At 41.6% G+C, this 27874-nt stretch overlaps 1 protein-coding gene across 1 annotated transcript in view; it reads right to left on the bottom strand.

Annotated features, from left to right (window-relative positions):
* Positions 1-27686, bottom strand: part of CTDSPL2 (CTD small phosphatase like 2) — a 71161-nt gene extending 43475 nt beyond the window's left edge. The window contains exon 1 of the mRNA XM_034783735.1: positions 27513-27686. The gene's annotated coding sequence lies outside the window, so the exon portion shown is untranslated. The remainder of the gene's footprint in view (positions 1-27512) is intronic.
* Between the last annotated feature and the right edge of the window lie 188 nt (positions 27687-27874).

Below are 27874 nucleotides of genomic sequence, written 5' to 3' on the forward strand. Positions count from 1 at the left end.
CCATGCTTTGAAACAGAGACTTGAAATTTGGCAGATGGGTTGCCCTGCTCTCAGAGATATATCTTTTGCCATCCTGATGAAAATTTGCCCAAGTTACAAGCCTCTGAAAAAGTGCAGTTTGCAAATGCTCAGCAGAGACTTGTTAGAGTAAATTTTCTAAAGGCTCTGTCTGCATTGTGCATGTTCCATTCACTCACAGCCAGTATTCCCTCTAATTTTTCCCACCCATGTGCAGAACGAATTTTGTTATGTGCATCACCTCCATATTGGTGCACATAACAAAATTCATATGCTTGGGGTGGGGCTGAGGGGTTTGGAGTGTGGGAGGGAGCTCAGGGCTGGGGCAGAGGGTTGGGATGCAGGGGTGTGAAGGTTCCAGCTGGGGGTGTGGGCTGGGGATGAGGGGTTTGGGGTGCAGGAGGGTGCTCCGGGGATATGGCAGAGAGAGCGAGGACTCCCCCCAGCTCTCTGTCCCTGCAGCAGCACCTGAGCTGGGGGAGAGAGTCGCCTCTCAGTGCCACAGCAGCTCCGGGGCTGAGGATGCAGGATAGAAAGCAACAGAGGGTCCTGTGGCACCTTTAAGACTAACAGACTGTTAGTCTTAAAGGTGCCACAGGACCCTCTGTTGCTTTTTACAGATTCAGACTAACACGGCTACCCCCCGATACGATGCAGGATAGGTGCCCCTTCCCCAGCGGGTCCGGGCCGGGACTGGGTTCAGTCCGGGGTAGGGGCACCCTGGCCACACCTGGGTTTGGGCTGAACTGTTCCAGCCGGGGCCAGGCCAGGCCGCAGCAGGTTGGGGGCCGGGCTAGGTTGGGGCCGGGGCGTCCGTCCCTGGCCGGGCCTTGGGTGGGTGCCTAAGTGCCTGCACGATGCTAAACAGGCTACTGCATGGCCACACAGCTTACAGAGAACTTAACTCATAGCTCCTATGCACCATCCTCATAGATCATGCTTCATCGTAGGGCTGCAGGAGTTGAGCAGGACTTTTCCTATAACTGTTCTTCCAGACTCCAGGGGCCACTGTGGCGCTTGGCACAGTGCTGCCCCGGAATGGAGGGGTGCGTTATCCCAGAATTTGAACAAGCTAATTGCAACCATATTGTGTGCATTCAGCCACCATGCATTAATCAAATAGAGCACCACCTAGTTAAGGGTTAATTTGGACAAGCAGAGATCCTAGAGGCAAGGTCAAATGCTAGCTGCAGGCTTGCAGTTTCTGCTAATCAGAATGGGAGGTGGTGAGAAAAGGGTCAACAAATTGAGACTGAAGGAAAAGAAGTGGATGGAGATCTTGAGTTTGGGCACCTTTGATATAGAAGCTTATGACGACTACGGCTTTGTCTACACTGGCAGAGGTGTTAAAAAAAAAAAACCACCCCCCCAAAAGACAAAAGTTTTGTCGAGGAAAAGCGCCGGTGTGAACAGCGCTTTGTCAACAGGAGCGTTCTCCTGCCAATAAAGCTACCGCCGCTCGTTGGGGTGGAAGGAGAGCTCTCCTGCTGACAAACAGCAGCTACACTGCGCGCCTTTTAGCAGCACGGCTGCAGCAGCATAGCTGTGTCGCTAAAAGCTGCGTAGTGTAGACATAGCATAAGACTGTTAGACATGTTTTGTTAATAAATAGTTTATTGAAGTTGGAGAAGAGATGACCCAATAGAGGTCACTATGAGTGATGTGTTTTGTAAAAATTAGTTCTAAAAAGACTAGACAATAGAGTGTGCTTTGGAGCAGTTCTCTGAAGCTAGCTTGAGATTTTTTTCCTGACACCATACTCCCTGGTGGGGAAGCAACCGGCCATCGCTGACATGCTGCTTATTACTCCATACCATCTCAGATTCTAGGTAATTAGTTGGAACGTTCTAACCTATTGCTATGTCTGTGTGTACTTAAATCTAACAAACAGTAGTTTTAGATACGAGCACGCTTACTTGCATTAATCTTTATTCAGCTGGAAGTGCTGTGTTCCCATTGATTTATTCCTGATACCACTTGCAGTGAAACAGTTAATTTACCACTGTTTTGGGTTCTGAGAACCCTGGGTAACAACAGGAACTGAGAGACTGTCTCTCCTCGACTCTCAATGCTCCCCCTCAAAGGAAGAAATATAAGGCACAAGGGGGGAAGTTTCCCGAGCTGGAAGGGAGGGACACAGGGGCAGAAGCTTGGAACAGGAGCAGGAGCTGAGGGGGAGGGAGTACAGAAGGGCTGGCAGGGCACAGGGGGAGAAGATGGACAGGAAATGGAGGCGGTGGGAAAAGAGCAGAAGGGGTGAAAGAAGAGGCTGAAAGGACAGGAGGATAAGGCTCTGTAACCACAAGGATACACCCCCCTACAGAACCTGGAATTGAACCCATTATTTCTGACTCTCAACATTCCTTTGCTGTCTAACAAAATCTATGAAACCCACCGGCAAAGCGTGTCTGCATCCTCAGCTAGTGGCTGGTCCACATAGGCCTTTTCTACCCTGGTGGTGGCATGTAGGTTACGTCCACAGTGCGTCCACAACAGTGTGTAGCTATGTGCAGCTGGTGGGGGAAATAGCAGGGAAAGGCTTCAGCAGTTCGCAGCTGCCAGAGCCTTTCACTGAGGCAAGGAAAGGCTCTGGCAAGGGAGAGGCAGTGGGGAAAGGCTCCAGCAGCAGGGAGCTGCTGGGGTCTTTCCCTGTTGCCAGAGCCTTTCCCTGTAGAGGGGAAAGCATCGGGAAGCTGCCAGAGCTTCTTCCCCCTTCGCCTCCTGCCCCCACCAGAACCTTTCACTGTGGCAGGAAAAGTCTCCAGCAGCAAGGAGGCAGTGGGACACTATCTTGCTAAAATAGCAGTGTAGATGTGGGAGGCGCTGCTTGGGCATGTAGAGAACCGTGTACCCTGTACTACAAGATTCTGGCATGTTTGTACTTTACTTGCCCAAGTGGTGCCTCACCGTCTACAAAACTATTTATACCCAGGCTAGCTTTATGTGTGGTGTCTGTTCTCTACATGCCTCCAAAAGTGTAGACATGCCTATAGAAGACAACAGGAGTCTACTGCTTTGAATTACTCAGCTCAAGCAGTATAAAACTGTCCAAAGATCCCAGCCCTGCTGATGACCCTGCTGCGAGTCATTTTTTTATGTAGTAAAGTAGTTCTAAAAAAATACACTGAAAGAATGAGATTGCAAAATCAAGCTCTCAGAAGTTAGGAAATGCTAGAATTAATAATGCCCATGCAACCCTAACTCATCTCCCTTATGCTTGTGCATTATGATTCAGTTTTTAATTACATATGCATATACACAGGGGGGCAAATTAAGGTTGTACACACAACATTGATTCTGACATTTCCTAACTTTTTGAGAGCTTGACTTCACAATTTTTACATTCTTTTAAGATAGTTTATTTGGATGATATGTATTTAATACATCCATTACTAATTAGCCATGTAAGCTCTACTACATAATATAAACAGAAATACACACTGTACAAACAGAAAAAACAATTCAAGCAAAACTAACCAATACCATTTCCAGCCTGCATTCTAACGGTATAAAAACAGTTGTAAAATAGCTACATCTGAAAATAAAATAAGAGTTAAACCCAGAATCCTAATCAAATTCTAGTTTGAATAACTATAACCTTAAGGCCTTAAGAAAAATCTGTGAATCTATTCAAATTTCTCCAGTAGTTTCAATCTAATACAGTATTCCTGAAGTGTTATGTAGTATTGCAGGGTGTTATAAAGTAATTGCCAATTCCACCCCAGAGATGGCTGCAGTGATTCCTAAACAGGCAAAGTTTGCATATTACTCCAGATCTTTTTTGGTATTCAAGATGCTATATAAACATAATATATAATTACTAATACGAGTACCCATAGGTACATAGATGGCCAAATTACTGTGACAGAAAGGTCAAATCTGAGACATTCCTCCCTTCTTGCTCATCAAGATTTAGGTACTGGACTGGAACTCAGAGATCTGGGGTCAATTCTGCCATGTGTGATCATCTGTACATCACCATTTTTCTGTTTCTCAGCTCTCCTTTTTGAAAAGGGAGATAAATATTAGTCTTCCTCACAAGGGTGTTACAAAAATAAATTCACTAGTGTTTATGAGACAATCACACTAAGGTGATGGGAGGTCATAAGTACATAAACTGATCAATCTAAAGAAAGTGAAACTTCCAATGACATTCCATGAACTCTAGCTCTTATACTTTAGGAATAGTTTTCATCAGATCATTCAAACATTCATTATCTCCTGATTATATAATTAAAAATTATACTCAAGTAGATTTTTTTAAACCAGTCCAAAAAAAAAAAAATCAAAAAAACCCAGCACAAGAACACAGTAGCACCTCACTAATTCACATTTTTGACTGAGACACCTATCAACTACTGAATATTACAAGTTAGGTATTAAGTGAATGAACAATAAAATAAGGCATGGTTTAATATATCCCAAAAGTTAAACTACAGTTGTTAAAATAAATGAACAAATTTTATTTATGCTTCATAAAGTCCTAGCAAAAGTACTGCAGTATATTTAGTGTAATAACAACCCTTAATAATATGACAGTTCTACAGCAATCTTCTAATAAAATTCTGATGAGAAACAGAGAAAGACTATGAGGAGTCCAGTGGCACCTTAAAGACTAACAAATTTATTTGGGCATAAGCTTTATTTGGGCATAAGACTGACATTTTTGGGGTCTGAATGAGCGAAGTTCTACTATAACAGGCAAATGTGCATGTATATGTTTATACAAATACCTGTAAAATTCAGATACCAGAAAGAATATTTAATTACAAGAAACATTAGTTATATAAACATAGAACTTGTTAAAGGAAATCTCATAAAATGTACTGTAACTACAAGTTATGTAACCTGTTTCAAAAAGGGAACAAAAGTTAAGAAATCAAAATATGAACTGAGTTAATGTTTCCGAATGGTGTATATATATTTATCCTGTTAAGGTACTGTTCAACTCATCCGTACATTAATGCCAAAGAGTTCTTTGGCTTACTTCACATCCTGGGTATCAAGCCTCAAGTTATAAATATCCCTAATGGACTTAGCAACAGTTACCTACAATCCTCTCCCTGACAGAAGTCTGCTTTCCTAATGCTCAATGCAGCCAGCAGTGTGCTGCTTCTACTTGTATTACTTCTTGTGTGATTTTCTAAAACATGCACAAAAGAAACTGACTTACTAGACTGTGTATAAATACTTTAGCCTAAATATGCACATGAATTTCCTTGCTCACACACATACTATTCAGATAGCAACCATAGTATCCTATTCAATTAAGAGCCTGACCAATATACTATGTAACTGAACATTTCACTTAAGCACATTCTGCTAAGACAAGACTTGCTTGTGTCTTTACAATGTTTGTACAATAGAGGATGCATAAAAACCTATATATTTGTACTGCATTTGGGGTTTTAGTAGAAAAAAATAATTAGAACAAATTCCTTTGCAGCAGAGTCTCTTTCAAGAGCAGATAGCTTGGCCAGTCTGGAATTCCCACCTTATAAAATAACAGCATTTACATAATAACATCATGAAAAGCTGATAAAGAACTTGAAGATAAATAAATGTAATAAATACATTAACTGTGGGTATGTCCAACACTAAAAGATTAAAGTCATTGGTGTCTCCGTATTTTATTTATATAACATAAAAATTCTGAGAAATATCCTGCCTCCCTTCTTTCCTTATCCAAATCTTAAAAAATAACAAAAAAACAAAGTAGACATATGATGAAAGGTTGTAGACAAACTATGAGTTCACAATATTTTGAAATTCATTCTTTAAAGAAAAGGAATGGGTAGAATGGGATTATAACCAGGGTGGATAAAAATCAATGATTTAAAAAAATCTTTTTATTGTGTTATTTAATTTATAATAAAATTGTAAACCTGTTTAAAATGAATAAAAACAAGGAAGCAGAGGGTGATATCTACTAGTATTAAAAGTTTGAAGGACAGCTTAAGTAACTTAGGAAACTGTCTCATTTTCAAGAGAGTCAGGCAAGCAGGAACTTAAGCTCCAGTCACTTTCACTTAGGCATATTTGAAAATTTTCCCAGGCTGACTTGAAATAATCAGTTTAACTATCTGGCTACAATGTGAAACATACTTTTATAGAAGTTTATGTATACAAAACATTTGTTTTGTTTAATAAAAATAAATCTTATTTGCTGTTGTGTGTTTAATTTAATTCCAAGCACCATCCTAATGCAGCTTGACACAAATCATGAGCAGGAAGTTAATTAACTAGTAATTAAGCAATACATCTTTCAGCATTTGCAACACACTAAAAATGTAAAATTAATAAGAATCTGAAAATATTAATCTATATAATTACTTAAATAAATGTATATAGTTATAGTTTACCCTCCTAAGTAGCAAAAAGAGGTACCAAATATAGTATAAAGGCTGTGTAAATCAACATGTTCTAATGGTTTATCAACCAATAGGAATTCATCTGTATTTAAAAAATAACTGTAATACAAATGGAAAAATGTATTACAATTATTTAAATCAATGCTTTCCACTTGGTGATTTAAATCGTCTTGATTCATACAAATCCACCCTGATTATAACTGCAGCTTTGATTCAGCAATATGTGACAGAGGGGAAAATAAGTAATAAAAGAACAGTTAAAATTAAGAAGTTTAAAGAGCTTCTCTCTATTCTCTCAAGTTCTTACATACTGAGTTGTAAAGGTTCACTACCTTTTAAATATTATCTCTGTTCTACAGCTCAGATAGTGTGTGTGTACTGGAAAGAGCTTCCTTTATATAACTAGCATTTCTAAATAAAAAGCATATTTCTACACCATTGTCAATCAAGGATGAATTTTTCTTAATTTTTTCCATCGCTGATGTTGGAGCAGGATCTAATTTTCTATGAAACCACTAAAAGCAGATTTAGGTGTGCACATACCATTAATTTAAATCGCTAAAGACTGCTTGAGGAAGATGCCACCCAAACTGGAAAGTTGGAAGACAAAACAAAAGGTAAAACATCAAGAACTATGCTACACATGATAATGCTGACTAACAGTAAAGTATGCTTGATAAGAAAATTAAGAATTATGGAGGTGACCAGTAATGTTGGACTGCCATCACTCAAGAGCCTATATATTCCAAGAATAAGTATGGTATATGCTGTAGAGGATTAATAGCAGCACTGCAGGAACTGAAATTAAAGTCATTGCTGGTGTGTGGTTTAAATGAATGGCAGGAGCAAATGAATACTAAGCAAAGTATGTGAAAAAGTTTGGAGTTGTTTTTCATTTGTTTGTTTTTCTCCTATTGTAGTGTCTAAGCTGGCCCACAAACTCCCGCTGGGATAGGGGCCAGACCACGCAGCTTACTGGGGCGCTGGGTCGGGGGACCACGCGGCTCGGCCTTGCTCTGGTGCTCCAGCCGGGGTGCTGGGTCAGGGGCCGGACCACGCAGCTTGGCCCCACTCTGGCCGGGGGCTGCTCTGGCACTCCAGCCGGGGCGCAGGGTTGGGGCCACGCCACGTGGCTCGGCCCTGCTCTGGTGCTCCAGCCAGGGCGCAGGATCGGGGCCACACCACGTGGCTCCCAGAAACAGCAGCATGGCCCTGCTCCGGCTCCTACGCGCTCCAATGGCCCTGCAGATGGGGCAGCGTGCAGAGCCGCCTCGCTGCGCCTCCACGTAGGAGCTGGAGAGGGGACATGCCACTGCTTCCGGGAGCCGCTTGAGGTAAGCGCCACTCGGAGCCTGCAGCCCTGAGCCTCTCTCCACGGACCAACCTCCTGCCCTGACACCCCTCCCCCCCTCCGAACCCCTCAGTCCCAGCCCAGAGCACCCTCCTACACTCCAAACTCCTCATCCCCAGCCCCACCCCAGAGCCTGCACCCCCAACCAAAGCCCTCACCCCCTCCTGCACCCCAATCCCAATTTTGTGAGCATTCATGGCCCGCCATACAATTTCTATTCCCCCATGTGGCCCTCAGGCCAAAAAGTTTGCCCAGGCATTCTCCAGGCAGATTAGATATGTAGACCCAAGTGCATTTCAAAAAATCTCGTTGTTCTCCCTGCTCTGACTAAGGAGATTCTGCTTGGCTGATGTCTGGAAGAGGCTCTTCCTGGCCAGTGATGACTTTTTGTGGTGAAGTGGAACATCCTTTGTTTAGGGTAAAGTGTTGGAATGGAAGAAGGAAGGAATCTTTATACTTTACTCATCTGTGCTCAGGTCTTAGAGTGGTAGACATTTTCCCACACTGCCCCATCCATGCATCTCTAACAATGTTCTCAAAGAGAAGAAGGTAATTCAGTCTCTCCATAATCCCTCTACTGAGACTATTCATAAAGATGTCAATGACTACCATTTATGATGTGGACACTTGTCTGTGATCAACTCACTTCACACAGAGCAGTGAACTGCTCCAATGATAACTTTCTGTTACTATTAACTTAATCTAGATTTGAACTAGTGACCCTAGAAGTGAAAAGCTCAATATTCCATTAACAATCACCTCAGGTAAACAGATCTCATTGATAAGAAACTTTGTCAATGTTACTTTTAAATGATTTGGGACAGACAAACAGTAACACAAAAGCCAGATTCAGAGACACAGAAATTTAATTAGAGTAAAAGTTATTTTTCAATTCCTTTTAGATGAATCATCCAGGTCAGATCACATCAGCAAATTTCATTGCTGTGAGGCAACTCAAGTTTTAGAAATTAAAAACTTGAAGACTCACTCCTTGGACTGCTGAAGTATTCATAACTATCATAGATCAACTCCATATTTGTCACAATAACTTTCTGCCTTCTTAAGATTATATCTTTGACTAGGAATGAAGACGGTTTGTTTATAATTGGCAACTGTTCACAGATTCTACATTTAGATTATTCTTCTGATATAAAAATCATACACTTCCATGCATTCACTGGCCCTTGCTTTGCCCACCTATGTAGTTTTGTTTATGGTGCAAAGTTGGAGTTACAAATTTCTTTATTAATAATGCATGATCTCCCAGCCTAGATAGCACAAAAAATGAAATGCTGTTCTTATTTTATTTTTCCATATAAAAGTCTTCTCCCTGTAACAAATGATGCACACTCACCTTGATCGATCGGTCCTTCAGCCCTCATATAGATTGCACCCATCACAACACATCTTCCATTCTTCTCGTATCCTGGCCTGCCTTCTCCATGTGCAGCCATGTCTTTTCATGATAAAATCTTCCCTCTCTTCGGAGGTCGTCCGAGTGGTTGTTTCAGTTCCCGGGAGTACCACTCGGCGACAGCTGCAGTCCATCGATTGTCAGTAAGCCTCGCTATATGCCGAGCCAATCACATTTTACTATGCCTGCTCTCAACAACAACGTCCTGCAGTCCACTCTGCTCTCTGATCACTTCATTGGGGACTTGGTCACAGATTGAAATTCCCAGAATTCTTCTTTCCATCACCCTCTCTGTGACAGACAGTTGCTGCTCCTCTATCTTCATCAGCGCCCATGTTTCACTGACATACAACATTGCTGGCAGTACTGTTGAGTTGAAGAGGCTGGCGCGTGTTTCCTTGTTGATTTTTCCTTGGAGGACATCCTTGATAGGATTGAATGCACACCAACCTGCTTTCTTTCTTCTCGAGAGTTCACCTTCCTGATCATGGTGCATGTTAACTTCTTGGCCCAAATAGACATATTGCTCAACTTCTTCTATTTGTTCTCCCTCGATTGTTATTTGGACTTTTGGCAAGGTATCAGACCACATAAATTTAATTTTGGAGCGGTTAATTTTCAGTCCGAGTTGGCTGCTTTTTGTGTTGACTTCTCGCAGCATTTTCTGTAGTTTGATAGTATTTGATAGTATGATGCACACTAAAATGATAAAAAGTAAGTCTTTGTATTTTGACTCAGACTGCTCCCCAATGGAGACAAGTTGAGGATGAATCTATCTTAAAATGGTTAACATATCTCAAAATTGGCTGACAGTCTCATGTAGCAGAAAGACCATCTAATTTACAGTCTTATGTAGGCTGGGAGACCATATGTTATTAATGAAGAAATTTGTACCTCCAATTACTGCACCATAAACAAAACAAAACTACCTAGGCAAAGCAATGGCCAGTGCATGGAAATGTATGATTTAATACAGAAGAATAATCTAAAGGTAGGAGGTCTGAACAGTGGCGGATCTTTCTGAAAGTCAAAGGTTCTGGATTAGATGACCAGAATGCTCTATTTTAAATGAGTGGATTATAGATTCCACTAAAACCTGCACTATTCCTGTTGTGTTTCTGGAATGAACCAGCTTTAGACACATTAGACACTCTGGACAATTAATCCATGCTGCTAGGCATACAGAGGCCTATTTTTGGAAGTCTTGTTACAATCCTGGTATAGACAGGTTGCTAAACACTTCCTGAACATATCTCTCAAGCTGTCATGGAAAACTGTGACCTCACATAATAATTTTGTTAGTACTTTTGAACTGTTCATATCTTCATGCACGTTAGTAAGTTTAAATAAAAAAGCTCAGAAATATAGGAAATTCTAGAGGATCTTCTTGTCAACAGCTATGGTTGTCATAGGTTGTTTTTTTTAAATAAGCCGATATCAACTTCCACTCTGTGCAGTAATATATAATGTTATCCTTGACATATTTCAAAAGCAATATCAAAGCAAAACAAAAACTTAGCATTATATGGTTCTGCAGATTCTAAGGACTTATGGTTGGGTACCACCACCATGTTACTGAATTTCTTCTGCAGAGTATGTATGAGACACCTGAATTCTCTAGAGTAGCTGCGTTAGAGGAAGCAGTCCAAGCTATAAAATATAGAAAAAGCGCTGATTTATCATCTCCTGTGACTGTCTTAAAGCCAATGACATCTTAGAATCAGAAACATCTTGAAGATATGTATGGATCTCCATGAACAACTCTCTTTCCTAAAGAAGAGGTGTGAGAAAGTCTAAAGGCAAGCTCAGATATGCCAGCTGTAATTGGAAAACACTATGTTTATTTAAAGATGTTGGGAAGATAAACTGTGTTGTGGTGAGAAGACTGTGGAATAGCCCCCCCCTATACTTGTCATGGAAAGGTCATACGCATTGCAATACTGGGGCAAATAAGAGAGCCTTGTTTGCTTGAGTTTCATCAGGAAAATTTGTTTTTACTCCCATTTACCTTGATCTTCCCACAGAATTAGAAACACAGCCACATATTACATATGACTTTGTCATGTGTTATCTATCTTTTAGAAAGCTTATGACAAAATACATGAAGGATCTGTTACTTTGGCTTCAACAGCAACATACCCTCTCCTTGTAGAATGAGACTCCTTTAGAGTAAATAAAGCACAATTTCATTGTTTCCCTACAGAAACACCTGAACTTTAGGTTTGGGTAAAAAAAGAAAGAGAGAATTGGGTTCCTCCAAAATCCTGAAAAAACTACTGAGCATAAAAAAATGCCTTTCGCCATAGCACAATTGGATTGGCGGTATATAAACCCTTACAGGGGAAAAGCTTATCCAGTCTGTAGGAAGAGAAGAAGGGCACAATGTATTCAGACTCCTGTTACTACTACTTCATACTCTTCTTTGATTATCTCCAATAGAACATACAATGAAATTCAACATTGGTGAGGTCTCATCTGGAGTACTGTGTCCAGTTTTGGGCCCCACACTACAAGAAGGATGTGGAAAAATTGGAAAGAGTCCAGCCGGAGGGCAACAAAAATGATTAGGGGGCTGAAGCACATGACTTATGAGGAGAGGCTGAGGGAACTGGGATTGTTTAGTCTGCAGAAGAGAAGAATGAGGGGGGATTTGATAGCTGCTTTCAACTACCTGAAAGGGGGTTCCAAAGAGGATGGATCTAGACTGTTCTCAGTGGTACCAGATGACAGAACAAGGAGTAATGGTCTCAAGTTGCACTGGGGGAGGTTTAGGTTGGATATTAGGAAAAACTTTTTCACGAGGGTGGTGAAACACTGGAATGGGTTACCTAGGGAGGTGGTGGACTCTCCTTCCTTAGAGGTTTTTAAGGTCAGGCTTGACAAAGCCCTGGCTGGGATGATTTAGTTGGGGTTGGTCCTGCTTTGAGCAGGGGGTTGGACAAGATACCTCCTGAGGTTCCTTCCAACCCTGATATTCTATGATTCTATGAAATAGTTCCCTAATTGTTCTATAGCTTCAAACACAAAAACATAATTACATAGTCTTTGAGGTAAGAAGAATTTTTAAGTGTGAGAGTATTGAGGAAATTCACATAATTAACATCCTTGAAATAACAAGTTACAAAACGTCAGTAACACACATGCCTTCATTTTTATTCTATTGCCTTGCTGCAAAAAAAAATATATTACCACCACACATATTTTAAACTAATTTTAATTATTCTTTTCCTCCATTTGGGACTATTCAGAATGTTCCTTTTGTACTCAAATTTTCTGCTAAAGGAAATGAAGTCAATCAACCTCACTGTGAAAAAACCCCAAGGATGCTACCACATTCAGATTTTCTTATTTTATGGATAAAATTTGACAGTCTTTTTCAATATCAATTATTGACACCATATATTCAATATTTGTATATATTTTCAACACATATTTATGCGGATGTAAATCTATTCTTCCTCTGATCAAATTTGGTCCATTTTTTATTTCTCACTGAAGAGCTGCATTATTGCCAATTTCATACAGGGAAATCCAAAGTGACTTGCTAATATATGTGTGCACACAAAAAATTGTGTTAATGGATCATTAAGGATGCCCAGTTAAAAATTGTGAAAAGTATTTTTTCTCCAAGAGTTAAGGTTCTAATAGCTATATTAACTTTTCAGTGGTGCTTATACTGTTTATTTTAATATATATTTTGACATAACAGTAAAACACTGAAGAGACATGGTGAAATCTAAATCTAGTCAGTTTCAGATAACATATCTGCATGAGTCCCCCAGCCAATTTTTGTGTTTTAGGAAACTTATTTTCCTATTTTGTTAAATGTTTTTTCCTCCCCATGGTTGTGTGACAAACCATTCAGATAGGGCAAAACTGACTGACTATGTGGGGGAACAGACTGTAGCTGTAAGATGTGTCTGGGTACTACTAAAAGTATAAATATTAAATAACTATTAAATGAATTATCACAAAGGTTTCTCAAGTGCACTAAGAAAAAATGAAAAAAATAATGATTCTCTAGAGTCTAGACTAAACTCCGTCTTCAGATACATCAATATGATCCCACTATTCTCAAATTCCGCCCTGAACTGCACTTAAATTGATTCCATCTAATTGGCTCAGTTTATTCTACCAATGATGACTCTGCCATGTTAACACGTGTAAAAGGAACTGATGTATTTTTGCACTATAAAAGTAACTCAAAAGTAACCCAAGGTGACTCAAAATATAGAGGAACCAGATCTGTTGAGGAAGAAGATGCCATTTTTATGTTGTCATTTTTCAGGGTAACAACTACACCTCTACCCCGATATAACGTGACCCGATATAACACGAATTCGGATATAAGTGGTAAAGCAGTGCTGGGGGGGGGGGGGGGCAGGGCTGCGCACTCCGACGGATCAAAGCAAGTTCAATATAACGCGGTTTCACCTATAACGCAGTAAGATTTTTTGGCACCCAAGGACAGCTTTATATCGGGGTGGAGGTGTACTCTTTAAACAACAAAAAACATCACAAGTTGCCATTGCTTTCTGTGCCCAAGTTTAAAAGGTTCCTCAGAAAGGAGGTGCTAGAGAACTATTAAATGTTACTATTATTAATTCTATACAACACAGACATATTCTCAAGAGCTAAAAATGTAAACAAACTGGTATTTTAGTGTGATGTGTAACTTGTGGGATTTTTTAGTTAACATTTTAGGATAGACTGCAAAACTAATGGCTTCTCTACACTGGCATTTAAAACGCTGCAACTTCCTTGCTCGGGTGGTGAACCCCCCCCCCCCAAGCGCTGCAAGTTTCGGTGCTGTAACATGCCAGTACAGACAGTACACCAGCACTGGGAGCCTCGCACCCAGTGCTGGTAGCAATGCCCCTCGTGGTCATGGAGGTGGTTTTTTTAGAGCACTGGGAGAGCTCTCGCTCAGCCCTGTGCTGCGACTACACAAGCCACATTAAAGTGCTGCCAGTGTATTCAAGCCCTAAAAGATGCGAACAGTACTTATGTGGTTCTTGGATTTTTCAAATCCTTCACTGCTGTGGAGACAGGCCCCACTCCAGGACGGGGGTTGGGGGGGGGGAAGAGATGGAATGCCTTGCTTTTATCATCAGCAACCACTCCAGCTGTTACTCCTGGGGGAATTCTGCACACATTTTAATATTCTGCTTATTTTATTTGTCAAAATAACACAATATAATCATGCTGGTTTCAATTATTAATCAGGTAATTTATTTAACTACAATATAATGGATAAAGAATTGGAGGGGGGAGCATTGGAGGAAATCCCATAGCCCCCTTGCCTAATAGTAACGTAGCTAGGTTTGACCTTTTATTTCTAGTTACTAGTCAACAAATATATGCATCCATATGCACAGTGTTACATCATAGGCAACTGAAGAACAAGTGAGGGCTGGGGAATCAAACTCATAATTTATATTGGCTACTGACCATCTCCAGAAAGATCAGTAGCAAACAGTTCATAGAGTACATTCTGATGAGAAATTTTTTCAGTCCAAAAATGTAGACCAGTTCTAATCACTAAAGCACCATAAGCATTTATAAGGCCATACTGTGCTTTACACCACTCTGGCCATGAAAAGGAGCTTGAAAACTTTTACACCTGTTTTATGCTCCTGGGAGAATTCACAAAGACAATGGGAACAATTCACTAAGCAGGCAGGTTGCTACATTCTGCTCTGCCTGAGGGGACAGCCTGCTCCACACCTACCTCCTCAGACACACCCCGAAGGCCTGCCCCTCCATGCTGAGCGTGCCACAATAGTGAGCGAGAGGGACAGAGCGTCTCTCTCTCATGCACAACTGCCCACCCCTTCATACACATCCAGTGATGATTTACATCTCTACTGGCTGCTCCAGGCGCCCGAACCAACCTGCCTGTGCTGCCAGGGAGGGGTGCATGACTGCTCTTGCAGCTTCCTTTTGCTCCCCCATCAGAAGTCATTTTTCTGCAGCAAAGCAAAGCAATCTGCAGGGAACATGAATTCTGGGCATCCACAGTGATGCACAATTCCCCCAGGAGTAAGCAGCTGTTTAAGGAATAATGATGCCGGGCTCCAAAGGGATTCTAGTCTAGTCCTCCTTGACTATAAGGATGATTGCAGTGATGGAGTGATTTATATAAAAGTAAAAGATACAACTGTTTGGGGGAATCCTCTGGATTCTAATAAGGTTGGGAATAATCCTTATCTTCCTTTCCCTTCACCCACAACAAAAAATAACCTTTATCATCTCATATTTTCAAGTTTCATCCAATTCATTATTCTTCATCCTTATACACAGTTGTATACAATATACTGATGTATATATATTCATATGGCAGTACAAAATTGTAGAGGTAAAAGTGACCTGCAAGGATCAAAAATGGACTTGTATTCTTTATTGTTTATGACATTTAAAGGAGACCTTGCTGTTAGTGACTTGTGGGTTTGGCGGGGAGGTGGGGGGTTTCTGTGGGGGGGAAGGGTGAACTGGGGAGGCTTTCTGGGTTTTATATTAGAAATTCAGGTCTTCTCTAACATAGGAGACTTTATGGCAATTAGAAAGCTAGAGAAATTGTGACATCATAAAAAACAAGAGACCAAGAAGTGAGCATATAAAACGAAAGGATAGTCAGATTGTTTAATGTGCCAGATTTTTTTGTTCATTTTTGTTAACTATTAACTTCACTGCCTAACAAATACTTGGAACAACAGTCTTGCATCTGAAGAAGTGAGGTTCTTACCCACGAAAGCTTATGCTCCCAATACTTCTGTTAGTCTCAAAGGTGCCACAGGACCCTCTGTTGCTTGGAACAAAAGGTAGTCATCACCTCTACCTCTTCAATTAAGGTGTGAGAGCTCTTTGGGAATTCTTAAAAAGCTCACCAGGCAAAACCAGGCAAGACCATTCTTGAAATTCCTAATATTTCTCATGTAAATAAGGGAAACACCTCCTTTCACCCAAACACCTCTTTCAGGCTCTTCTTCACTACTCATCATGACTGAAGGAAAAAAAAAAAAAAAGCATAAGGGATTTTCTATACAGGGCCACTCAGGAAAATGAATCCAAATGATATTAAAGGTGTGAATTTAAATGTAAAGTATCCAAATGATATTAAAGGTGTGAATTTAAATTTAAAGTAGATGAACTGCTTTAAACATCTGTGAAGATACTCTTATTCAGAATTAAAGTGGCCTTAATTCAGTTTAGCTTAATTCAATTGAATTAATTCTGAATAAGAGTATGGTGTGTGGTCTAACTACCACTTTGAAAGTTAATTCAGATTAATTTTACTGAGGCTATGCCTGAATTGCCCTGCAGTTCGGACCATTGCAGGTGTGAATAACAAAACACATCAACGTGTTTAATGTTTTAATGTGAACTAGGAACCTTTTAGTTTGTGCATGCAGTGTCCAGACAGGGGAGTTACAGTGCAGTACTTTGGTGCACACTGCTGTTCACACCCCCATAGTCCAAACTGCAGGGCAGCATAGACAAGCCCTGCATGTAGGACAAACCCACGTATACAAGTCCATAAATGTTAAATCAGTATTGAAGAATGTTAGACATTAGTTTCTAACTTCTTAGGTCCTGTATACAGTGGGCTTGGAACCAAAATTGGAAATAATGCTTGAACAAAGTCCAGCACAACTGACTTCTAACATATTTTAGTTGGCTTATATATAGAGAGAGAGAGAAAGAGATACCTATCTCATAGAACTGGAAGGGACCCTGAAAGGTCATTGAGTCCAGCCCCCTGCCTTCACTAGCAGGACCAAGTACTGATTTTACCCCAGATCCCTAAGTGGCCCCCTCAAGGATTGAACTCACAACCCCGGGTTTAGCAGGCCAATGCTCAAACCACTGAGCTATCCCTCCCCCTTGTGGATAAGTTAAGAAGGATGATTTTTTAAAAAGTGCATTCTAGCCTAGGTACAGTTTGTTTTAAACATTTAACACAATTTGTCCCAATTCAGAGTTACTGACAAAAAAACGTTAAGAAGCCATTTTAACTGTACTATGTTTTAATACTTTCTCCAACCTCTGTTCCTGGCCATAAGGCTCTCTCGTGGTGTAAGTGTCACAAATGTAGACCCTTTTTAGCAAGATAGTTACCCACCAACAGCAAGCTCAGAAATCCCAATTATTTATAAAAAAACAACACCCTTACATTCAAATACTTATAATTGATAACAGGTAGGCAGAGTAGCTGGTGGCACCAGAGACAACAATGGTAGAACACTCCAAAAAAACATGTTTTTAAAAGTCAGAGATTGTGGGAAAACAGACTGAAAAATGCATTAATCAATTCTGCAGAGCTTTGATTGAGAACTCATGCGCATTTTGAATATCAAATTAAGATGTCACTAATTCAGATGGAGTGTCCCGGTCAGACACTGTAGTTTTTAATTTGTACTCTGAATCTGAAAACAGGAAAATACCATTTCAGTTGTTCCACTTTGTGTTAAGGAAATGTGACATTGGGTGCAGAATCGTCAAAATCTTTTCCTACAACCTCCCAACTATTATTATTTTATTTTTAGTGTGGGAATTTCACAGAACGATCAAATCATCATGTGGAATAGTGCTTTCCTGATTGAAAGCAGCTACAGAAGCATGAGGCCAACTGGTTCTACACTATCTACACACCTTTTCTGCATACAAAAGTTGTACTACTTCAGTGGTTCTCAAACTTCATTGCACCGCGAATCCCTTCCGACAACAAAAATTACTACACGACCCCAAGAAGGGGGACCAACGCCTGAGCCTAAGCCCAAGCCCAAGCCCTGCTGCCCCAGCAGGGGTGGATGGGAGACTGAAACCAAAGTCTGAGGGCTTCATCCCCGAATGGGGGGACTGTAACCTGAACCCTGCCACTCAGGCCTGAAGCCGAAGTCTGAGCCCCACCGCCCAGGGCTGAACCTTTCAGGCTTCAGCTTCACTCCTGGGCAGTGGGGCTCAGGCTTTAGATTCAGCCCTCAGCCTGAGCAAGTCTAAGGGCAGCCCTGGTGACCCCATTAAAACGGGGTCACGACCCACTTTGGGGTCCCAACCACAGTTTGAGAACCGCTGTACTAATTTAACTATACTGGTATAGTTAAAACAGTGCAACTGACTACAGCACAGATGCTGTTATACCAGTATAAAAGTGATTATAGTGCTATAGCTATCTATACAGCAAGGTGAATAATCTATATCAGTCTAACTGTGTCCTTACTAGGGGCTGTACAGTATAATTATTTTGGTAAAAAAATAATCACACCTCTAATTGAAATAGTTATGCCAGTATAAAATCTGTGTAGCTGAGGCCAGTTTCAAATTGCCCCTACCACTGGAAAAGTGTGCATATGCAGGAGCACACTTTGTCACAACTCCATCTCTAATGTTGCTGTCACCTGAAACAAAAAGGAGAAGAAAGAAATATATGGAGAGAGAGGCTGCAAGAGCACTCCATTTGGAGTATCTTTTTAACTTCTAAAAATAGGGAACCATCTCTGACAGACCTCTATTTCCTGATCTCAAGCCACTTTACAGTTTGAAACCCTACTTCATGCACTGGTCCAGGACACATTTATATCGGTTATTAATCTCTGAAGTTGAACATTATGGTATGTTTTTTTTGAAAACCTAAGTGCAGTAAATCAACTGAATTTCCCTATCAAGCAGAAATACCTTCCCATAACTCCAACAGTTTGGTTAGCAGAATACCCCTAACCTCAAATAACTTTTTGACACTTATTTTAAACAATGGAATCATGTTTGCCACTTCCAAACTTACTGATCTTTTAAGAATGTTCACTAAAAATGTCAAGGTTCAAATAACTTCCTGGCTCACTTCCTTTAAAAATCATGGGCCCTGTCTTGATGGGCAAACAGGGTGTTTTTCAGTCATGTTTAAACTAAACCAGTTTTAAAAAGTATAATTGCTTTGTTTTGATTAGAGTTTTAAAAGGTGTTAACTAGACTGTTAGGTAATTCAATCTAATGTCACACCTTTAAATCTAGTCTAGACAAGGTCTGTAAATACATTTAACTTTTTAATAGCTATTTCTGTTATCTATGTATTACCTACTGTAACTTCCTGTCTGCTGTTTCCAGAAAACTGACTTACGGCCTCAGGCAGTCCTAATCCTTTTCCTCACAGAAGCTATGTAACTCTTTCACAACTATGCCTTTTTAATTATTCTGATAGAAGCTCTCATTTTCAAAATGTATAAATAAAGTGTATGCCTATACATACAAGCACTACAAGCATGTGCACATTGCTCCAAACAGCCAGAATACCACAGTTTGGGCTGGTCCTTTAAGGGAGATGGGCCCAGCCCCCCCAGGTGATGGATTTGGGCTTGAGCCAGTGGTTGGGTCAGGTGACCAGATACCTCATCATAGCCCAAGGGCAGTCCTTCCTATAAAAAGGCTCCTGCCGCCTCAGCGGTGAGGAGACAAAGGGCTAGAAAAGACTGAGCAGAGCTGTCATCTAGTCCACTGAGATATAAGGGTAAAGAGGAGAGAGAACTGGAAGGAATCCAGAGAGGAGCCAGGGAAGAAGCTCTCCCTACCAATCAGCAGGAAAGCTGGAGCTACCTGGAGAGAGGGGCAGGAGCAAAACCCTTCAGATGGAATGAAGTGGCAAAACAGATTACTAAACCAAGAGAAGAAGGCTGGGATATGCTAGTTTTAACTGTGTTTCAAGTTAGTAAACCAGATTATCAAGAAGAGAATACTTCAAACCCACCAGCAGTAGCAGTTTATGGAAGGAGATCACTTCTGCTGCCTTCAGTGTTTGAACAATAGGTGAGGTAAGAATCTATTACACAGGGTAATGAAACAAATTTAGGACAGATTTTAAGAAATATTCAGCACCTGCAGCTATCATATAGTTCTACTGTAGACAAGAATTTACAAATGTGATATTAGACTGAGTAACCTACCTCAATCTAGCTAATGCTTTCTGAACTCAGTTTAAATCTAAGCAACTGAATTTTAGCAAATGGTTGTTAAAGCTTTAACTTGGTCAGCATAGCTTGCACTAGGAACAATTGCTTAGCCCTAACCTGATGTAGGTAAGTCTTTTAGGCCTAATTTTGGTCTTGTGTATTTGCCTGCCTTCCTCTACTTGCATATTCTACAAAGTCCAAATATGTTATAGATCACCAGCTTGATCACTTGACAACTTCACACCTATCACAGAAAAGCAATAAATATTGGAGCCTACCTATGAAGTAAAGGCAATCCTAAATTTATTTAGAAATTCCTATCATTCTTTTTTAAATTAATTTTATACCCCAGTTTTTGGGGTGAGATGGTTAGCAGCAGCATGCATCCTGGGGCATCAAATTCTGCAAAGTGAAACTCACTGTTGACCTGAAAACTGTTTTTTTTTTTTGTTTTTTTGTTTTTTAAATGAAATGAGGTGAAGGCTCCTTTAATCATGGGAGAGGCATGTCACTAAATAATTTTATACCTGCTTAAACTACATGAAGGCAAAATAAGTATTGCAAATTCAAAACTGGAAAAAAAAAACCCACTTAAGCTTGTAACAATACTTCAACAGAGTCCTGTGGCACCTTATAGACTAACAGAAGTATTGGAGCATAAGCTTTCGTGGGTGAATACCCACTTCGTCGGACCAATATTTCCTCACCTATGTTCCACATGATTATGGGGATACCTGGTAACAACTCCATAGTTAGTTCGCACAGTAAAATGGGCTTAAAAGGAGGCATAAATTCTTGTTTACCTAAAAGCAGGCGGAAGAGCCGTGTGAAATTTCACAAAGAGTTAGTTTTTATGCTTTCTTTGTATCTTTTGCTTGATTTTAATAGGAAGTCTGAATGTGAGCTTTGGAAGAAATTTTCTATGGCAGTCCTACTTTTTCATAGTTGACCAACACTGTCTGTCTACACAACTTAGGCCAGGTCTACACTCAAACATTAGGTCAACCTATGTAGGTGTCTCAGGAGTGTAAAAAAGTCACACCCTGAGTGACATAGTTAAATTGACCTAACCCCAGGTATAGACTGCCCTAGGTTAATGGACAATTTCTTCCATTGACCTAGCTACTGCCTCTCAGGGAGGTGGATTAACTAAGTCAATGGGAGATCTCTCCCATTGCTCTCGTAAGAGTACGTCTTCACTACCCGCCGTATTGGCGGGTAGCAATCGATTTATCCAGGATCGATATATCACATCTCGTTAAGAAACGATATAGCGATCCCCAAACGCGCTCACCGTCGACTCCGGAACTCCACCAGAGCGAGCAGCGGTAGCGCAGTCGACGGGGGAGCCGCAGCCGTCGATCCCGCGCCGTCTGGACCTACGTCTATTCGCGTAGCTGAAGTTGCGTATCTTGGATCTCCCCCTCCCCCCCCCGCCCAGTGTGGACCAGCCTTGAGTGTCTACGCTTAAATGCTACAGCTGGGCTACTGTAGCATTTCAAGTGTAGACAAGTCCTTAGACAGTGGATCCCGCTTAGATCTGCTGCAACACGTAGGGGGGTTTTTAAGCATTGTATTTAATGTTAGTTTTAGCAAGCCTGATTGATGGGGGCTAGGTTCTCATAAAACCAGCTCTGTCAGGAGCTACACTCATTAAATTTTCCCCTACAATAAAAGGAATCACATGCAGCTGCTGGTAGTGAGAATATTCTTCAGAACCAGCTACACTTCTGCATCACAGAGGTTTGTCCATAGATCTTAGTGCTTTATAAACTACGATAACTCATTTTACAGATCAGGGCACAGAGGTAGTGACTTGTTCAGGGTCTCACAGCTGGTCATTCGCAGAGCTGAGAATACACCAGTCTCCTGACACTCAATGGAGTTTCACTGGGCCATCCTATCTCCCTAAATCTCCTTCTCTAGACAACCAGGTAAAATCAAAGCCACTTACAATATTGTACACATGACTAAGGGCTTGTCTACACGGGACACTCAATAAAGCTAATCAGAATTAACTGAAAGTTTGGATTTAAAGTGGGTTAAAACTGTGAAGGTACAGTTTTTCAAAATTAAAGAGTCTGTCTTCAGTTTATTTTAATTAATTTCCTAAACCAAATTAAGGTCACTTTAATTCTGAATAAGAGCATTCACATAGGGGTTTATGTGGTTTAAGTAATTCACTTTAAATTCATACTTTCAATTAATCTGGATATATCTTTTCTGAATGTCCCTGTGTAAGCAAACTCTAAGAAAGCCTAGGTTGAACTAATCCCTGAAACTGACTTTATGGAAACCACTTAACATAAAATGAAATATGACAACAACTGAACATCCACCAATGCCATTTTTTTAAGTGATCACAGTAGAGGATCCATGAAGTGTATGAATCTTCTCTTAATTTTTCAACTACTATTGAAAAATTAAGACCTTCTACCTGGAAATGTAAAACTGATACTAATAAATCCACTTTGTATTTTAAAGTAGTGGCAATATATACAGTTTAACACAACCATACATCAACTGATTTGCTTACAAATAGCTTGATCTATGAAAAGCAAAACTAAAAATACAATACAAATAAATACAACATTACTCGGCAACAGGCATTACATTTTAGCATATAATAACCTACAATATTAAGGATGCTTTACAGGGCTTGACATTTTGAATGCCAAAGGCAATGTGAACCAGAATCCTACTTTACTGACCAAGCTTCTAGGGAGAATATACCATTCCGCTGCCGAATCAGAGAAGGATTCTCCCAACTAAAAGTTCCATCCTTAATTATAACTAAGGGCTGGTCTACACGGCTACACTGGAGGGGGGCGGGGGGGGGGGGAGAGAATCTATCTAAGATACATCGCCTTCAGCTATGCTATTCTCATAGCTGAAGTTTCGTATCTTAGATCGATTTACCTTGGGTCCTCACGGCGCGGGATCAACAGCCGCAGCTCCCCCATCGACTCTGCTTCCGCCTCTCGCTCTGGTGGAGATCCGGAGTTGACGGGGAGCGCGTGCAGGGATCAATTTATCGTGTCTAGACAAGACGCGATAAATCGATCCCCGATAGATCAATTACGACCCACTGATCCGACGGGAAGTGAAGACATACCCTTATTAAGAATTTGATTGGGAGAGTGTGAAATAGTAAAGAAAAGCTCCTTCTAATGACTGGTAATACAAAGTGCTACTACATGAAGGAACAGAATTTGATTCAGGCTTAGTCCTTCTCTTCCTGGGACAGTAAAAGCTGGGAGCATCAGTGTCTGATCCGTTCGTGCATCACAACAGGTCTTTGTCAACAGGAATGTTCCTAAGACAAAGTAAGGAATGGGAGTAGAATCAAGAGGGAAGAAAACTTGGCAGCCTGTCATAAAGCCTGAATTAAAGTCCTGTTTTGACATCAGTGCAGTCCATAAACTGTGTGAGATATTCACTGGCTGGTCAGGGGAGGCCAGGCTGAAATAGTAAGCACACCAGTTGGCAGCAAGGTGGATAGGGACCAGGAGTTCCAAGGATGAACAGACTGGAAGTTAGGGAAATAGCAAAAAAATTCATGAGTACATGTTACTTCACTTCTGAAAGTTCCAGGTTGTCTTCCAATAACAAACAGTACACAATTCTGCCCCATCCAAACAACAAAAAACAGAAGTCTCTTAAATCTGTGTTTGAAAGAACTGTTCAATAGTCTAAAAATGGTAAAAAGCACTGCCCTGCAAAGGATATAGCTTCTGGACAGAATTTGGTCCTTCACTCAACATGGAGTCAAGAGCTAAAAGTTCTTTAGATTCAGAACATCTGTCCCTCTATGGGGAAGAAATCATTATCTTATACTTAAGAAACCTCTCCAGGCGATTCCTCGGAGTAGCTTTCGTTTGGCTCCAGAGGATGTTCTGAGCAGTGGTCTTCAGCTAGAATGATGAAGGGTAACTGCTACATGGGGCTCTCAAGGATGGTAAAACAGAAGAGACCAGAAAACTGTTTTAAACAGTCTATGTATATGGGCACAGCAGACAATTTGTCCGTGAATGTCGTAAACAATCCAAAGAAATCATTACCATCTGCTCATAAATACATTGTTAATAAATATATACTCAATTACTCTAAAAACTAAAATTTTAATGAAGCTAACATACATTTCAACTCTTCAACCTATTTATTTTGGGATTCTCTTCTCCCCCTCTTAAAAAATTCTGATTAAAAATAGTTACTATTCAAAATTAACTCTGAAATTTTGAGTCAAACAAACAGGAGCCAACGATTACATTTTTGCTGTCACCCCATGTGTAAACTGTGCCTGTTACAGCCCTACTGCAAAGTCTCCTAACAGTGATTTATTTTATATATAAATAAATCATGCTTCATTACCTACAGTTACAATAGGACAGGCCTCAGTCTCAATTTCAGTCTTAATTTTGTATTTCCTTGCTTTTATTAGTGACACAACCTTAATTCCACTAACTTGTGTCAAGAAAAGAAATAAGCACTTATATGAATCATGAAAAAGACTGCACTTGACACACACAGTAAAATTAAGGGTGCTAAATAGCTGAAGAGTATAATGTAATTAAAAAGGAAACAAAGAACACCAGTCAGCTTGGCTATTCTGAAAATAAGCTTTGTCATTATGTCATTCTTGTGGTGAACAAAGTAAGACTTTTTTCACAGTAACTTGTTAGTGCCATCTTTTCCTCCAGCTTGAAATTTACACCCTATTGAAGTAAAGTTACCTTTAGGTTACTGAAATGCATGGACATTTACAAAATAATATCCTCAACTTCTATAATACCCTTAAACAAGAGATCTCCAATAACTTTACAAACGTTAGGAGTACTTGTGGCACATTAGAGACTAACAAATGTATTTGACCATAAGCTTTCATGGGCTACAGCCCACTTCGTCAGATGCATCAATAAATGTGTTAGTCTCTAAGGTGCCACAAGTACTCCTTCTTTTTGCGGATACAGACTAACAGGGCTGCAACTCTGAAACCTTTACAAACAGTAAAACTCTGAAAACCTGTATGGGGCAGGAAAGGGAGATCTAAAGACAAATCCCTGAAATGCAGTAATATTTGAGGCAGTACATGCTAATGATTAGGAACTTTATTCTGTACCCCTGAAGTCAGTGGGAAGACAATCAAGTCTTGACCAGAATGCCACACAATACTTTAGGGAAGAAAGTGAAGAATGCTTTATGCAGTGTAAATATCCTGGCAGGAATAACAGAATTTAGAGAGGCAAAATGTAATTATTTGAATTTGTCCAGAACGCTGGGGCACACAACCCTAATTCTTATGAAAAGTGCCATGATATCTTTAAAGTCTACAAATGGGCAAGACATATGTGCAAAACCAAAACTAAGTAAAATAAAATAGCTTCACCAAAATCATCATAACACTTCCTGGGACAAGTAACATCTGAGAAAATATTATAATATACCCATTAGACAGAAGTAAAAGTAGTGGTGTTCTCTAGTGCTTACAGCATGTAAGAATTAAGGTTCCAGGGTTTTATTTTTGCCACTGTCAAACATTCAATGTGTAACTTTGAGTAAGTCATAACCTCTCTATGCCTCAGTTCAGCCATGTGTAAAACATGTACAATATAACTACCTTACCTCAGTGTGTCATGACACTTTAATAATAATAATACATAACATTTATATAGGTCTTAATCTTCACAGCCTTTCACAAACATTAACTAATTAATCCTCAACACCCCTGTGAGGTATTATTATTCCCATTTTATTGATGGGAAAAACCAGAAAAGAGGTTAAGTGACTTGCCTGAGGCAACAGAGCAATAATTAATTAATAAATATAAAGTGCTTTGAGATCCTCTCACAGACCACAGCACTATAAGAGTGAAAAGTACTCTGTCATCATCAAAAAGGGAAAGAGCCAGGCATATTCGGCATAGTGATTCTCAGTATTAATTTAAAAATGAACCATAAATATATGTGAAGTTGTGAAACCAAATATTCTAATAAAACAGAGTGAGAGAGGTACTGAACTACATCCCCCAAAATCATCATTATGAAAGGGAACAAACACATCCAGCACTGCACTCTTTGGTATTATGATAAAAGGAGTGATAACCAGTTCTGACATAGTCATTTTTGCAACAATTTTGGTGGGCTCTATTGCACCCATTCTGTGATGCAGTCCCAAGTATTACTGGAAAATGAGCAACAGGCAAACCCACTGCTGCACTCCCCAATATTATAGAAGTGAGCACCTGACACATTCAGTGTAGCAGTGCACTCCAATATTATGATACAACTCCACGATGGGGGCATCTTATGCAGTGGTCCCCAATATTATCATAGTGAGCGAGACACATCCAGTGTGGCAGTCCCCCAATTAATTATTGTAAAAGGCTACAAGGCAGTCCATCACTCCAATAATATGACTACAGTCACAATGACAGAAATATCCAGTGATGCTCTCCCCAATATTATTCCTATAACAGTCAGCAACAAGCACATCCAAGGTTATGTTCCCCATTATTATTACCACCAATAGACAGAGCAACAAGCATATCTGGCACTGTTCACCCCACTCCTACTCTTGTTAGAGGCAAGGGTAGGCACATCTGGCACTGCGCTCCCCAACAGTACTGCACTAAGAGTCAGTGACTGGCATGCACGGGCACTGTGTTCCCCAACATCATTAGTGAGCCCAGGACAGGCTCATCCCACGCTATTACTTCAAGAGTTAGCCCACAGCCATGTCCAGGGCTTCACTCCCCAATATAACGGCAACAAGAGTCAGCAACAGGCACGTCCTGGGTTGCACTCCCCACACTTCCCCGTGTGTGTGTGTGCGCGCGTGTTTGTGTGTAACAGGGACTCGGATGCAGCCAGGAGAGCAACGCCCCCTAAACAAACCCAACTTGAGATGCATACGAGCCAGCAGCAGCAGCAGCAGCAGGGGGGTACCCCCCACCGGACACCCCACCAAATCAGAGCGTTACCCCCCCACCCCCCACAATAACCAGGGGGCAGCCAGGAGATGGGGGGGCAGCTGGGATTCTAGGCGGAGCCGTCTCACCATAGGCCTAGGCCTAAAGGGGGCGGCTGGGGGGGTCCGGGGGGAGGTGACAGGCCCCCAGCCGCCTCCCCCAGCCCAGGCGGGCTCGGGGGGGAGGCTGGGGCCCCGCTCCGGAGGGGGGTTCGCTGCGTGGCCTCTGAGGGGGGTGGGGGAGGAGGGAGGGCGAACAGGGAAGCGGTGTCTCCTCACACCCGGGGCCGAGGAGCCCCCGACGGGGAAGGGTTTGCACGGGGGGAGCCCGCTCGTGAGGGAGGACAAGGCCCGGCGCGGGGCTCCTGCGGGGCCACTTTGGGAGGGAGCCCCCTTGGCTCCCCCCGATCCCGGGCGGGACCCCGCGCTGGCGGGGAGGGGGTGTCAGCTACCTGTGGGTGCGGGGTGCCGAGGAGGCGGGCCCCGGTATCCGGGGCCCCGGCGGCCAGGCCGGGCGGACGCCGCTGTGTTTACACCGCCGCCGGGGCTCCGCAGCCGCTCAGCAGCCAGTCGCCATTTCCCGCCTACCGACCTGCTACACCGCACGGAGGGACCCGGATGGGAGAGGGGCCGCCGCGCAGGCGCAGCCCTGCCGGGGGAGGGGGTCGGGACGGTGCCGGGGAGGAGCGGGGCCTCGCGCGGGGGACGGCGCCGAGGGGAGCGGGCTGGGGGCGCCTCGCACCGCGGGCGGCCGAGGGAGAGCGGCCAGCTCCGGGAGGGGCTGTCAGGGGGAGGTCGGGCTGGCCGGTGCGGG

This window comes from Trachemys scripta, chromosome 10 (genome assembly GCF_013100865.1).
Source record: "Trachemys scripta elegans isolate TJP31775 chromosome 10, CAS_Tse_1.0, whole genome shotgun sequence".
Lineage (NCBI taxonomy): Eukaryota > Metazoa > Chordata > Testudines > Emydidae > Trachemys > Trachemys scripta.